The sequence below is a fragment of the Mercurialis annua genome, linkage group LG8, assembly GCF_937616625.2.
Source record: "Mercurialis annua linkage group LG8, ddMerAnnu1.2, whole genome shotgun sequence".
Lineage (NCBI taxonomy): Eukaryota > Viridiplantae > Streptophyta > Magnoliopsida > Malpighiales > Euphorbiaceae > Mercurialis > Mercurialis annua.
The window spans coordinates 18,518,755-18,533,896 of NC_065577.1; positions in this window are offsets into that span (position 1 = coordinate 18,518,755).

A 15,142-nucleotide genomic window follows, 5' to 3' on the forward strand; every position below is an offset into this window, starting at 1 on the left:
AGTCTGTAGGGTACTCTCAACCTGCAGCATCTTTTGGTGGCCAGCGGGGCCGTGGTTCCGGTGGTAGAGGTTTTGGTGGCCGTGGTACGGTGGTAGCAGTTCCAACAGTTATGGTACTAGGCAGAGTTCTCAGCAGCAGCCGCAGGGTCAGGCCAGAGTGTTTGCTCTTACTCCTCAGGATACGCGTGCATCAAATGCTGTGGTGCAAGGTACCATTCCGATTTCTTTTACTGATGCTTTGGTATTATTTGATGCGGGTGTAACCCATTCGTTTGTGTCTACATGCTTTGCTTGGAAATTGGGTATGACACCATTTGTTTTGAGTGAACCTCTAGTTGTGTCTACACCTATGTCTGAAGGTGTAGTAGGGGACGTCGTTTATCCTTCTTGTCCAGTGGTTATTCAGGGTAGAGAATTATGTGCTGATTTTATTGTGCTTGGCGTTCTTTCTTTTGATGTCATCTTGTGGATGGATTGGATGTCGCGCCATTATGCTTCTATTAACTGTCGAGGGAAGTCAGTCGAGTTCAGGATTTCAGGTGATCTACCTTTTTCCTTTCAGGGAGAAAAGGCGGAGACACCTAAGAATCTGATTTCCGCCATCAAGCCGAAGCGGATGTTAGCAAGGGTTGCCAGGGTTTTCTTGCTGTGGTTCGTGATTTGGAGACTAGTAGTGTGATATGCATAGTGTTCTGATAGTGAATGAGTTCACTGATGTGTTTCCAGAGGAATTGCCTAGATTAGCACCTGATCGTGATATTGAGTTTTGCATTGATGTTGTTTCTGGTACAGCTCCGATTTCGATACCGCCGTATCGAATGTCTCCTGCAGAGCTGAAGGAGTTGAAGGACCAGTTACAAGAGTTGTTGGATAGTGGATTCATCAGACCGAGTACTTCTCCATGGGGTGCTACAGTTCTGTTTGTGAAGAAGAAAGACGGTTCCTTTCGACTGTGTATCGACTTTAGACACTTGAACAAGGTTACTGTCAAGAACAGATATTCTCTTCCTCGCATCGATGATTTGTTTGACCAGTTGCAGGGTGCGAAGTGTTTTTCCAAGATTGATTTAAGGTCTGGGTATCATCAGCTTCGAATCCATGATGTAGATGTGCCTAAGACTTCTTTTCGGACGCGTTATGGACATTTTGAGTTTCTGGTTATGTCCTTTGGTCTGACGAACGCACCAGCAGCGTTTATGGATATGATGAACAAAGTGTTCAAGCCGTTTTTAGATCAATTTGTTATCATTTTCATTGATGACATGTTGATCTATTCTCGGAGTGAGGAGGAGCATGCTTATCATTTGAGGACTATACTACAGACGTTGCGTGAGCATCAGTTGCATGCTAAGTTCTCAAAATGTGAGTTCTGGTTGGATCAGGTTACCTTTCTAGGACAAGTAGTGTCGAAAGATGAGATCAAGGTTGATTCGAAAAAAATTGAGGCAGTTATGGATTGGCAGAGGCCGAGGTCGGTTACCGAGATTAGAAGTTTTCTGGGTCTAGCTGGCTACTATCGTCGGTTCGTGCAAGATTTCTCTGGAATATCTGCACCGTTGACTAAACTGACTCATAAGGGTGTTAAGTTTGAGTGGACTGACAAGTGCGAGCGAGCTTTGAGAAGCTCAAGGAGATTTTGACTACAGCTCCTGTTTTGGCATTGCCTTCTGGCGTTGACGGTTTCACAGTGTATTGTGATGCGTCTCGGATTGGTTTGGGTTGCGTTCTGATGCAACATGGACAGGTGATTGCCTATGCTTCCAGACAATTAAAGAAGCATGAGGTGAATTACCCTACTCATGATTTAGAGTTGGCAGCTGTGGTTTTTGCGCTGAAAATCTGGAGGCATTATTTGTATGGTGCTACTTGTGAGATTTTCACTGATCATAAGAGTCTAAAGTATATCTTTGATCAAAGAGAGTTGAACTTGAGACTGAGGGGGTGGTTAGAATTGCTGAAAGACTACGACTGTACTATTCAGTACCATCCTGGTAAGGCTAATGTGCTATCCGATGCGTTGAGTCGCAAGTCTTCGGGCAGTTTGGCTCATATTTCTGAGATTGAGCGTAGACCCATGGTTAGAGAGTGGCACAGTTTGATAGCTTCAGGCTATGGTTTTCAGGTTTCTCAGGCCGGTTGTTTGTTAGCACAGTTGCAAGTGCAACCTATTTTGATTGATCAGATCAAAGCTATACAAGCTGAGGATCCAAAGTTGAAATGGATTGTTGAGGAGATTCAGCTGGACAGTAATTCTGAGTTTACTTTTGTGGATGGTGTTCTGAGACATGGTTCGAGACTGTGTGTTCCGAATGCAGATGGTTTGAGGGACAAGATTCTGGAGGAAGAGCACAAGTCTGCTTATAGTGTTCATCCGGGTTCTACTAAGATGAACCATGGTCTTAAGAGTTTTTAACTGCCTAGGGTTTATAAAATGAGTGGGGGCTGATATGGGTCGAATAAAGGGTCTATTAATAGGCCCGACATAAAATTACAGGTGCGTCGCGATGCAAGGCGCGTTCGTCCCATCGCGCCTTCACTGGATGCAAATATCGTATGGGGCGCGTTGCGAGGCTCGATGGCCCATCGCGCCACCCAACGCGCCTTAATTTTTGATCCAACGGTCGACTTTTTCTTGGGCATAACATATCCAAAACGAAGCCCGATCCAACGGTTAAATTGGGATATATGAATGTTTTCTGAAAACATGTCAGATTCAGAAAGTACAAGAATAAATCATCGTTTATAAACCAAATACAAATCAAATCGCCATCAAAAACTCACACGACACATGCGACACATTGAAGATACAACTCAAACCGCAAACAAAGTGTTACACTTGCTAAGTCCACCATTAACAATCTGAAACTAAGTCGGAAACACAACAAAACCATGACGAAAAAACACGGGATATTACAAAAACAAATCCAAGCATTTTACCTTTTTAGTAATTTAAGCCAAACGTTTACAAACGTTTCGAAACAAATCCAAGCAGTTCACCTTTTTAGCGATTTAAGCCAAACGTTTAGAAAAGGTATGAAAATAATCCAAGTGTTTCAGCTATTTAGCAATTTAAGCTAAACGTTTACAAACGTTACAAAACAAATCTAAAAGTTCCACTTTTTAGCGATTTACGCCAAACGTTTACAAACGCTACGAAATAAATCCAAACGTTCCCCTTTTTAGTTATTTAAGCAAAACGTTTACAAACGTTACGAAAAAAATTCCAACGATTACAAATACTATAGAACAAATACAAATGTATCACATTATTAGAAATTTAAGCAAAACGTTTACAAATGTTACGAAACAAATCCAAACATTTCACCTTTTTAACGATTGAAGCTAAACGTTTACAAACGTTACGAAACAAATCCAAACGTTTCCCCATTTTATCGATTTATGCCAAACGTTTATAAACGTTTTGAAACAAAACCAAACGTGTACAAACATTACGAAACAAATCGAAATGTTTCACATTTTTAGCAATTTAAGCCAAACGTTTACAAACGTTGAGAAACAAAGCCAAACGTATACAAACATTACGAAACAAATCCAAGCGTTTCACCTTTTTAGCAATTTAAGCCAAACATTTACAAACATTACGAAACAAATCCAAACGTTTTCCCATTTTAGCGATTTAAGCCTAACTTTTAAAACGTTACGAAAAGAATCCAAACGTTTTCCCTTTTTGTTAATTTAAGCCAAACATTTACAAACGTTATGAAACAAATTAAAACGTTTCACTTTTTTAGAAATTTAAGTCAAATGTTTACAAACATTACGAAACAAATCCAAGCGTTTCATATTTTGTGCATTTTAATCCAAAGGTTTACAAACATTACAAAACAAATCCAAACGTTTCATCTTTTTAGTGGTTGAAGCCAAACGTTTACAAACATTAGGAATCAAAGCCAAATGATTAATAACGTTACGAAATAAATCCAAGCGTTTCACCTATTTAGCAATTTAAGCCAAATGTTTACAAACGTTACGAAACAATTCCAAACATTTCACCTTTTTAGTGATTTAAGCCAAACGTTTACAAATTTTTAGTGATTGAAGCCAAATGTTACGAAACAAATCCAAACGTTTCGCCTTTTTAACAATTTAAGCCAAACGTTTACAAATGTTACGAAACAAATCCAAACGGTCACCGTTTTAGCGATTTAAGCCAAACGTTTACAAACGTTACGAAACAAATCCAAATGTTTACCCATTTTAGCGATTTAAGCCAAACGTTTACAAATGATACGAAACAAATCCAAACATTTGACCTTTTTAGGGATTTAAGACAAACGTTAACAAATGATACGAAATAGATCAAAAAGTTTCCCCATTTTAGCGATTTAAGACAAACGTTTACTAACTCTACAAAACAAATCCAAACGTTTTCCCTTTTTAACGATTTAAGAAAAACGTTACAAACGTTAAGAAACAAAACCAAACATTTGAAACGTTATGAAACAAATCCAAGCGTTTCACCTTTTTAGCGAATTAAGCCAAACGTTTATAAAAGTTACGAAACAAATCAAAGCGTTTCACCTTTTTAGCAATTTAAGCCAAACATTTACAAACATTAAGAAACAAATCCAAACGTTTCACCTTTTATCGATTTAAGCCAAACGTTTAAAAACGTTACGAAACAAAACCAAACGTTTAACCTTTTTAGCGATTTAAGCCATTTCATTAAAACGTTACAAATTAAATCAAAACGTTTACAAATATTACGGAACAAAAACAAACTTTTCAAATTATTAGCAATTTAAGTCAAACGATTAGAAAAGTTTCGAAACAAATCGAAACGTTTCACCTTTCTAGCGATATAAGCCAAACGTTTACAAACAATAAGAAAAAAAACCAAACATTTAAAATGTTACGAAACAAAACCAAGCGTTTCACCTTTTCAGTAATTTAAGCCAAATGTTTACAGACGTTACGAAACAAATCCGAAACCTTTCACCTTTTTAGCGATTGAAGCCAAACATTTACAAATATTAAGAAACAAATCCAAACGTTTCCCCATTTTAGCGATTTAAGCCAAGTGTTTATAAACGTTGACAAAACAAAACCAAACGCGTACAAACATTACGAAACAAATCCAAATGTTTACAAACGTTACGAAACAAATCCAAATGTTTCCCTATTTTAGCGATTTAAGCCAAACGTTTACAAACGTTACGAAACAAATCCAAACGTTTCCCCATTTTAGCGATTTAAGAAAAACATTTACAAATGTTACGAAACAATCCAAACATTTCACCTTTTTAGTGATTTAAGCCAAACGTTTACAAATATTTAGTGATTGAAGCCAAACGTTTACAAACGTTACGAAACAAATCCAATCGTTTCACCTTTTGAGCAATTTAAGCCAAACGTTTACAAACGTTACAAAACAAATACAGACGTTCACCTTTTTAGCGATTTAAGCCAAACGTTGCGAAACAAATCCAGACATTCACCTATTCATCGATTTAAGCCAACGTTTACAAACGGTACAAAAAAAATCAAAACATTTCCCTATTTTAGCGATTTAAGCCAAACGTGTACAAACGATACGAAACAAATCCAAACATTTCACCTTTGTAGCGATTTAAGCCAAACGTTAACAAATGTTATGAAATAAATCCAAAAGTTTCCCCATTTTAGTGATTTAAGCAAAACGTTTAGTAACGCTACAAAACAAATCCAAACGTTTCACCTTTTTAACGATTTAAGCCGTTACAAACGTTAAGAAACAAAACCAAACGTTTAAAACGTTACGGAACAAATCCAAACGTTTCCCATTTTAGCGATTTATGCCAAACGTTTATAAATGTTACAGAACAAAACCAAAAGTTTCACATTTTTAGCGATTTCAGCCAAACGTTTACAAACGTTACGAAACAAATCCAAGTGTTTCACCTTTTTAGCGATTTATCCCAAACGGTTACAAAAGTTAAGAAATAAATCAAAGCGTTTTACCTTTTTAGCAATTTATGCCAAACGTTTACAAACGTTATGAAAAAAATCCAAATGTTTCTCCTTTTTAGCGATTTAATGATATAAGCCATATCTTTAAACCGCTACGATTTAAATCCAAACATCTACAAACATTACGGAACAAAAACAAACGTTTCACATTTTTAGCAATTTAAACCAAACTTTTACAAATGTTACGAAACAAATCCAAACATTTTCCCTTTTTAGCGATTGAAGCCAGACGTTTACAAATGTTACGAAACAAATCCAAACCTTTCCCCATTTTAGAGATTTAAGCCAACCGTTTACAAACGTTACGAAACAAATTGAAACGTTTCACCTAACTAGCGATTTAAGCCAAATGTTTACAAACGTTACGAAATAAATCCAAACGTTTACAAACATTACGGAACAAAAACAAACTTTACACATTTTTAGCAATTTAAGCCAAACATTTACAAACGTTACGAAACAAATCCAAAACATTTCACCTTTTTAGCCATTGAAGCCAAACGTTTACAAATGTTAAGAATAAATCCAAACGTTTCCCCATTTTTGCGATTTAAGCCAAATTTTGATAAACGTTACAAAACAAAACCAAACGCTTACAAAAATTACGAAACAAATCCAAATGTTTACAAACGTTACAGAACAAATCCAAATGTTTCCCCATTTGAGCGATTTAAGCCAAACGTTTACAAACGTTACGAAACAAATCCAAACGTTTCACCCTTTTAGCAATTTAAGCCAACAATATTTTATTGCTGTTGATTTCTTGTGAAATCCTATTTGTTGCTTGTTTTGTTCATACTTGGGTATGAAATATCTGTGTATTTAAATTGTTTTTGTTCAATCCTTAGGATATGAACAACGATGTTCGTACTTCAGAGGCGAACAAGAGTTAAATTGCTTTTCAGGTTTCATGTGGAATAGCAAGAAGTTAGTTTATATCTCTATTTACCTCTTAATTAAGCAAATGTTATATTTTGTTTATATAGATGTATAAACAGCTTTCGAACTGTTTTTCGGCATTGTGGATTTGATTTGGAACGTGCTACTCGAAGAGCATCATCAGGACTGCGTGCGGACAGGTAATGATTATGGTATTGAGGTAGGTTTGAGATACGTCTGAGCTTAGTGAGGGCACCGGTGGAAGATACGTCTCCTGAGCTCACTATTTAAGTGATAGTCGGGGATCGGTTATTGAGATACGTCTCACCGACAAGATAATGGATTTAGAATTGTGGTTTACGGTTTCATTGATAATCCATAATGAAAATGTTTTATTAAACGTATTAAGGGTTTCCAACTTAATAAATGTAAATGGTTATATAAACTCTACTCAGTAAATCGGACCCCGTTGTTTTCCCAAATTTTCCAGGTTTGTGATTTGAGCATTGGTCGATCTCCGTTTCTTCATTCTCAGAGGTTCATTATTTTATTTCAGAATAAATAAGTCGAACAGTTTTTGAACTCTTAGACCGAAGTAGTAGTATCAGTATTTATGTCTTAGTCTTATACGTTTATATTTTAGACTATTGTTTGTTGGATTGGTCCATCTATTATATTATCAGCTTTGGCATGATTACAGTGTTTATGATATTTTATATATTTCCATGTTGCTGAGATTATTTGAGATAAGCGTACTTTTAGTATATGTTGCTTATATGTACTACTAGACTAGGCTGAAGTCTCGGTTGCCTCCGAGCATGTGGTTTTCTGTACGTACATTGTTTCAACTGTTTAAGTTAGTTATCCACAAGGCTTGCTACAGATATACCCTAGTGCTAGTCACGATTCATGAAAATGGGTAGTGACAGTTACGAAACAAATCAAAACGTTTCACCCTTTTACCGATTTAAGCCAAACGTTTACAAACGTTATGAAATAAATCCAAAAGTTTCCCCATTTTAGCGATTTAAACCTAACGTTTACAAATGTTACGAAACAAATCCAAACATTTGCCGTTTTTTGCGATTGAAGCCAAACGTTTACAAACATTACGAAATAAATCCAAACGTTCCCCTTTTTAGTTATTTAAGCAAAACGTTTACAAACGTTACGAAAAAAATTCCAAAGATTACAAATACTATAGAACAAATACAAATGTTTCACATTATTAGCAATTTAAGCAAAACGTTTACAAATGTTACGAAACAAATCCAAACATTTCACCTTTTTAACGATTGAAGACAAACGTTTACAAACGTTACGAAACAAATCCAAACGTTTCCCCATTTTATCGATTTATGCCAAACGTTTATAAACGTTTCGAAACAAAACCAAACGTGTACAAACATTACGAAACAAATCGAAATGTTTCACATTTTTAGCAATTTAAGCCAAACGTTTACAAACGTTGAGAAACAAAGCCAAACGTATACAAACATTACGAAACAAATCCAAGCGTTTCACCTTTTTAGCAATTTAAGCCAAACATTTACAAACATTACGAAACAAATCCAAACGTTTTCCCATTTTAGCGATTTAAGCCTAACTTTTAAAACGTTACGAAAAGAATCCAAACGTTTTCCCTTTTTGTTAATTTAAGCCAAACATTTACAAACGTTATGAAACAAATCAAAATGTTTCACTTTTTTAGAAATTTAAGTCAAATGTTTACAAACATTACAAAACAAATCCAAGCGTTTCATATTTTTTACATTTTAATCCAAAGGTTTACAAACATTACAAAACAAATCCAAACGTTTCATCTTTTTAGCGGTTAAAGCTAAACGTTTACAAACATTACAAATCAAAGCCAAATGATTAATAACGTTACGAAATAAATCCAAGCGTTTCACCTATTTAGCAATTTAAGCCAAATGTTTACAAACGTTACGAAACAATTCCAAACATTTCACCTTTTTAGTGATTTAAGCCAAACGTTTACAAATTTTTAGTGATTGAAGCCAAATGATACGAAACAAATCCAAACGTTTCGCCTTTTTAACAATTTAAGCCAAACGTTTACAAATGTTACGAAACAAATCCAAACGGTCACCGTTTTAGCGATTTAAGCCAAACGTTTACAAACGTTACGAAACAAATCCAAATGTTTACCCATTTTAGCGATTTAAGCCAAACGTTTACAAACGATACGAAACAAATCCAAACATTTGACCTTTTTAGGGATTTAAGACAAACGTTAACAAATGTTACGAAATAAATCAAAAAGTTTCCCCATTTTAGCGATTTAAGACAAACGTTTACTAACTCTACAAAACAAATCCAAACGTTTTCCCTTTTTAACGATTTAAGAAAAACGTTTACAAACATTAAGAAACAAAACCAAACATTTGAAACGTTATGAAACAAATCCAAGCGTTTCACCTTTTTAGCGAATTAAGCCAAACGTTTATAAAAGTTACGAAACAAATCAAAGTGTTTCCCCTTTTTAGCAATTTAAGCCAAACATTTACAAACATTACGAAACAAATCCAAACGTTTCACCTTTTATCGATTTAAGCCAAACGTTTAAAAACGTTACGAAACAAAACCAAACGTTTAACCTTTTTAGCGATTTAAGCCATATCATTAAAACGTTACAAATTAAATCAAAACGTTTACAAATATTACGGAACAAACAAAAACTTTTCAAATTATTAGCAATTTAAGTCAAACGTTTAGAAAAGTTTAGAAACAAATCGAAACGTTTCACCTTTCTAGCGATATCAGCCAAACGTTTACAAACAATAAGAAAAAAAACAAAACATTTAAAACGTTACGAAACAAAACCAAGCGTTTCACCTTTTCAGTAATTTAAGCCAAATGTTTACAAACGTTATGAAACAAATCCGAAACCTTTCACCTTTTTAGCGATTTAAGCCAAACATTTACAAATATTAAGAAACAAATCCAAACGTTTCCCCATTTTAGCGATTTAAGCCAAATGTTTATAAACGTTGACAAAACAAAACCAAACGCGTACAAACATTACGAAACAAATCCAAATGTTTACAAACGTTACGAAACAAATCCAAATGTTTCCCCATTTTAGCGATTTAAGCCAAACGTTTACAAACGTTACGAAACAAATCCAAACGTTTCCCCATTTTAGCGATTTAAGACAAACATTTACAAATGTTACGAAACAATCCAAACATTTCACCTTTTTAGTGATTTAAGCCAAACGTTTACAAATATTTAGTGATTGAAGCCAAACGTTTACAAACGTTACGAAACAAATCCAAACGTTTCACCTTTTGAGCAATTTAAGCCAAACGTTTACAAACGTTACGAAACAAATACAGACGTTCACCTTTTTAGCGATTTAAGCCAAACGTTGCGAAACAAATCCAGACATTCACCTATTCAGCTATTTAAGCCAACGTTTACAAACGGTACGAAACAAATCAAAACGTTTCCCTATTTTAGCGGTTTAAGCCAAACGTGTACAAACGATACGAAACAAATCCAAACATTTCACCTTTGTAGCGATTTAAGCCAAACGTTAACAAATATTATGAAATAAATCCAAAAGTTTCCCCATTTCAGTGATTTATGCAAAACGTTTAGTAACGCTACAAAACAAATCCAAACGTTTCACCTTTTTAACGATTTAAGCCGTTACAAACGTTAAGAAACAAAACCAAACGTTTAAAACGTTACGGAACAAATCCAAACGTTTCCCATTTTAGCGATTTATGCCAAACGTTTATAAATGTTACAGAACAAAACCAAAAGTTTCACATTTTTAGCGATTTCAGCCAAACGTTTACAAACGTTACGAAACAAATTCAAGTGTTTCACATTTTTAGCGATTTATGCCAAACGTTTACAAAAGTTACGAAATAAATCAAAGCGTTTTACCTTTTTAGCAATTTATGCCAAACGTTTACAAACGTTATGAAAAAAATCCAAATGTTTCACCTTTTTAGCGATTTAAGCCAAACGTTTCCAACCGTTACGAAACAAAACCAAACGTCTAATCTTTTTAGCGATATAAGCCATATCTTTAAACCGCTACGATTTAAATCCAAACATTACGGAACAAAAACAAACGTTTCACATTTTTAGCAATTTAAATCAAACTTTTACAAATGTTACGAAACAAATCCAAACGTTTTCCCTTTTTAGCGATTGAAGCCAGACGTTTACAAATGTTACGAAACAAATCCAAACCTTTCCCCATTTTAGAGATTTAAGCCAACCGTTTACAAACGTTACGAAACAAATTGAAACGTTTCACCTAACTAGCGATTTAAACCAAATGTTTACAAACGTTACGAAATAAATCCAAACGTTTACAAACATTACGGAACAAAAACAAACTTTACACATTTTTAGCAATTTAAGCCAAATATTTACAAACGTTATGAAACAAATCCAAAACATTTCACCTTTTTAGCCATTGAAGCCAAACGTTTACAAATGTTAAGAATAATTCCAAATGTTTCCCCATTTTTGCGATTTAAGCCAAATTTTTATAAACGTTACAAAACAAAACCAAACGCTTACAAAAATTACGAAACAAATCCAAATGTTTACAAACGTTACAGAACAAATCAAAATGTTTCCCCATTTGAGCGATTTAAGCCGAACGTTTACAAACGTTACGAAATAAATCCAAACGTTTCACCCTTTTAGAAATTTAAGCCAACAATATTTTATTGTTGTTGATTTCTTGTGAAATCCTATTTGTTGCTTGTTTTGTTCATACTTGGGTATGAAATATCTGTGTATTTAAATTGTTTTTGTTCAATCCTTATGATATGAACAACGATGTTCGTACTTCAGAGGCGAACCGGAGTTAGATTGCTATTCAGGTTTCATGTGGAATAGCAAGAAGTTAGTTTATATCTCTATTTACCTCTTAATTAAGCAAATGTTATATTTTGTTTATATAGATGTATAAACAGCTTTCGAACTGTTTTTCGGCATTGTGGATTTGATTTGGAACGTGCTACTCGAAGAGCATCATCAGGACTGCGTGCGGACCGGTAATGATTATGGTATTGAGGTAGGTTTGAGATACGTCTCAGCTTAGTGAGGGCACCGGTGGAAGATACGTCTCCTGAGCTCACTATTTAAGTGATAGTCGGGGATCGGTTATTGAGATACGTCTCACCGACACGATAATGGATTTAGAATTGTGGTTTACGGTTTCATTGATAATCCATAATGAAAATGTTTTATTAAACGTATTAAGGGTTTCCAACTTAATAAATGTAAATGGTTATATAAACTCTACTCAGTAAATCGGACCCCGTTGTTTTCCCAAATTTTCCAGGTTTGTGATTTGAGCATTGGTCGATCTCCGTTTCTTCATTCTCAGAGGTTCTTTATTTTATTTCAGAATAAATAAGTCGAACAGTTTTTGAACTCTTAGACCGAAGTAGTAGTATCAGTATTTATGGCTTAGTCTTATACGTTTATATTTTAGACTATTGTTTGTTGGATTGGTCCATCTATTATATTATCAGCTTTGGCATGATTACAGTGTTTATGATATTTTATATATTTCCATGTTGCTGAGATTATTTGAGATAAGCGTACTTTTAGTATATGTTGCTTATATGTACTACTAGACTAGGCTGAAGTCTCGGTTGCCCCCGAGCATGTGGTTTTCTGTACGTACATTGTTTCAACTGTTTAAGTTGGTTATCCACAAGGCTTGCTACAGATATACCCTAGCGCTAGTCACGATTCATGAAAATGGGTAGTGACAGTTACGAAACAAATCCAAACGTTTCACCCTTTTACCGATTTAAGCCAAACGTTTACAAACGTTATGAAACAAATCCAAAAGTTTCCCCATTTTAGCGATTTAAACCTAACGTTTACAAATGTTACGAAACAAATCCAAACATTTGCCGTTTTTTGCGATTGAAGCCAAACGTTTACAAACATTACGAAACAAATCCAAACGTTTCACCTTTTTAGCGATTTAAGCCAAACGTTTACATACAAATCAAATCAAAAAGTTTACCCGTTTTAGCAATTTAAGCCAAACGTTTACAAACGTTACGAAACAAATCTAAACGTTTTACCTTTTAAGTTTTTGAGCCAAAAGATTACAAACGTTACGAAACAAATCCAAGCGTTTCACCTTTTTAGCAATTTAAGCCAAACGTTTAAAAATGTAACGAAACAAATCCAAACATTTCATCTTTTGAGCAATTTAAGCCAAACGTTTACAAATGTTACGAAACAAATCCAAACGTTTCACCTATTAGCGATTTAAGCCTAACATTTGAAAACGTTACCAAACAAAATAGGACGTTTCACCTTTTTTCCAATTTAAGCAAAACGTTTACAAATATTACGATAAAAAACAAAACCTTTGAAACGAAACAAAACATATCCAAGCGTTTCACCTTTTTAGCGATTTAAGCCAAAAGTTTACAAACATTACGAAACAAATCCAAACGTTTCGCCTTTTTAGCGATTTAAGCCAGACATTTACAAACGTTTCGAAACAAATCCAAACGTTACAAAACAAAACCAAACGTTTACAAACGTTACGAAACAAAACCAATTGTTTAAGCCAAATGTTTCCCATATTTAGATTTTTAAGCCAAACGTTTACAAATGTTACGAAACAAAACAAATTGTTTCACCTTTTCAACAATTTAAGTCAAACATTTACAAACGCTACGAAACAAATCCAAACGTTTCACCTTTTTAGCAATTTAAGCCAAACGCTAACAAACATAACATATGAACAGTAAGAACTAGCATTCTTATTGAGACTAGAACTCATAGGGTACGAAACAAATCCAAATGTTTCGCCTTTTTAGCGATTTAAGCCAAACGTTTACAAACGCTGCGAAAAAAATCCAAAGGTTTCACCTTTTATCGATTTAAGCCAAACATTTAAAAACGCTATGAAACAAATCCAAACGTTTCACCTTTTTAGCGATTTAAGCGAAACGTTTACAAACGCTACGAAACAAATCCAAACGTTTCACCTTTTTAGCGATTTAAGCCAAACGTTTGGAAACGTTAGGAAACAAATCCAAACGTTTCGCCTTTTTAGCGATATAAGCCAAACCTTTCCAAACTTAATGAAACAAATCCAAAATATATCACCTTTTTAGCGATTAAAGCCAAACATTACGAAACAAATTCTAGCCTTTCCCCATTTTAGAGATTTAAGGTAAACGTTTACAAACGATATGAAACAAATCGAAACGTTTCATATTTTTATCAATTTAAGAAAAACGTTTACAAACGCTACGAAACAAATTCAAACGTTTCATCTTTTTAGCGATTGAAGCCAAACATTTACAAATACTATGAAACAAATCCAAACATTTCCCCATTTTAGCGATTTAAGCCAAATGTTTATAAACGTTACGAAACAAAACCAAACGTTTACAAACATGACGAAACAAATCCAAATGTTGACAAACATTACAAAACAAATCTAAATGTTTCGCCATTTTAGCGATTTAAGCCAAACATTTACAAACCCTATGAAACAAATCCAAACGTTTCACATTTTTAGTGATTTAAGCAAGACGTTTACAAACGCTACGAAACAAATCCAAGCGTTTCACCTTTTTAGCGATTTAAGCAAAACGTTTACATACAAAACAAATCCAAACGTTTAACCTTTTTAGCGATTTAAGCCAAACGTTTACAAACATTACGAAACAAATCTAAACGTTTCCCCTTTTTATGGATTTAAGCCAAAAGTTTACAAACGTTACGAAACAAATCCAAGCGTTTCACCTTTTTAGCGATTTTAGCCAAACGTATAAAAATGTTACGAAACAAATCCTAACATTTCACCTTTTTAGCAATTTAAGCCAAACGTTTACAAATTTTACGAGACAAATCCAGACGTTTCACCTATTAGCAATTTAAGACAAACGTTTACAAACGTTACGAAACAAAATAGGACATTTAACCTTTTTTGCGAATTAAGCCAAACGTTTACAAAAGTTACGAAACAAAACCAAACGTTTACAAACATTGCGAAACAAATCCAGGCGTTTCACCTATATAGAAATTTAAGCAAAACGTTTACAAACGTTACGAAACAAAACCAAACGTTTCACCTGTTTAGCGATTTAAGCCAAACGTTTACAAATGTTACGAAAAAAATCCAAACGTTTCCCCATTTTAGCGATTTATGCCAAACGTTTGGAACGTTACGAAACAAATCCAAATGTTTTCCCTTTTTAGCGATTTAAGCCAAACGTTTACAAACGTTACGAAACAAACCCAAACGGGT